Source organism: Monodon monoceros, unplaced genomic scaffold, assembly GCF_005190385.1.
Source record: "Monodon monoceros isolate NGI ecotype Baffin Bay Population unplaced genomic scaffold, NGI_Narwhal_1 Super_Scaffold_13, whole genome shotgun sequence".
Lineage (NCBI taxonomy): Eukaryota > Metazoa > Chordata > Mammalia > Artiodactyla > Monodontidae > Monodon > Monodon monoceros.
In genome coordinates, this window is record NW_021703769.1 from 21,858,935 (window position 1) to 21,860,535 (window position 1,601).

Below are 1,601 nucleotides of genomic sequence, written 5' to 3' on the forward strand. Positions count from 1 at the left end.
CACCGCAATGAGAAGCCTGCGCACCACAACGAAGAGTAGCCTCCACTCGCTGCAACTAGAGAAAAGCTCACGTGCAGCCACGAAGACCCAATGCAGCCAAAAATAAATAAATAAAATAAATTTTTTTAAAAAGAAGGGGAAGACCACAAAAATCAGACTTGGGGCTGCTGGTGTCAGGACTTTACTTTGAGATGCCTGTTGGGTATCCAAATGGAGACACCGAGTAGGAAGTCAGATATATATGAGTCTGGAGTTTAGGAGAGGGGTCTGGTGGGATTTCTTTGGGAGACATAGGCATGTTGGTGGTATTTAAAGCCATGAGCCTGGATGAGATCTCCCAGGGAGTGCGGGCAGAGAGATCAAGGACTGAGACCTGGGCCCCCTTTGATGAGGAGGAACCAGTGATGTAGAAGGAAAACCAGGCAAGGGTGGGGTCCTGGAAGCCAGGAGCGCCAAATGCTGCAAGCTCTGTCCAAAGCAAGTGTGGAGTAAGGGGTTGGTGGAGCAGAGGGTGACCACCTTTACTTTCCTAGGGCTGTTCTCTGGCAAACAGCCTCTACAGGAGACAATTTAAGGGAGTCAGACCTACGGAGGCGGCCCTGCTCCTGTGATTCCAGAGCTGTCTCCCCTCCCGTTAGCTGGACAGGTCTGCTCTAGAGGTCTGGCCCCTACTCTCCCAGCATAATTCCCCTCCGGTCTCAACTCCAGCTGGGCCCTTAAGACTCAGCTCAGTTACTCCACTCTGTCAGGCGGCTGTGCTGCCTGCCTCAAGGCCAAGCTGGGCCCCACCCAGCTCCCACAGCACCCACTGCTCCCTCGCTGGACAGCTCTCCACACCCAGGCTGTGTACACGTCTCAGTCTCCCACTGGGCCAGGCTCACTCTGGGCTTCTGGGAGGCCTCCTTATTTCTGCATCCCCTGCCCTAGCGTGGCATAAGGCATCTAAGAGACTGAGTAAATGTCTGTGAACAGAAACACTCAGCAGAAGCCCCTTCCGCTAGGATCTGGCTGTGCCTGGCCCTTTGTTGTGCAGGCACTCCAGTCCCCGGGCTCCTCCTAAAACCTGGGGTGCTGGGATCCTGCCAGGCCCTCCGTGGCAGGCTGGCCCATCACAGCACCAGCCTGCTGACACTCACTGAATATTTGTTAAATGTTGAAAAAAGGGCCAAGGACTGGGCCCAAGTCCGAGTTCTGGCATTCTCAAGTCATCAGGACTTCAGTCTCCCGTCTCTAAAAGGGAGATGACACATGCTCATCCCTTAAGTTCCACCTCATCAGTTGTGACAACATTTGGGAAAGTGTTTGGCAAACTGTAAACCAGCCAGGCGTTCAGAGGTACCATAGATCGAGGCTTCTCCTTGGTGGCTGATTCAGGGCACGTGACAGGACCTGTGTGTGACCCACCCCATGCCACGTAAGGCCTCCAGCTCAGTTTTCCTCAAGCTGCTTTAAAGACAAGCAGCGTCTTCCTCAGGCAGCAGGAACCAGGGACTGAGAGGGGCCCGGCCCAAGTGGAAACTCTGACACACGCATGGACGTTCACCGCATTTCCAGTGACTAAGGGCCACACGAAGCAGTTGGCTGGACCCTTCCTAAAATTC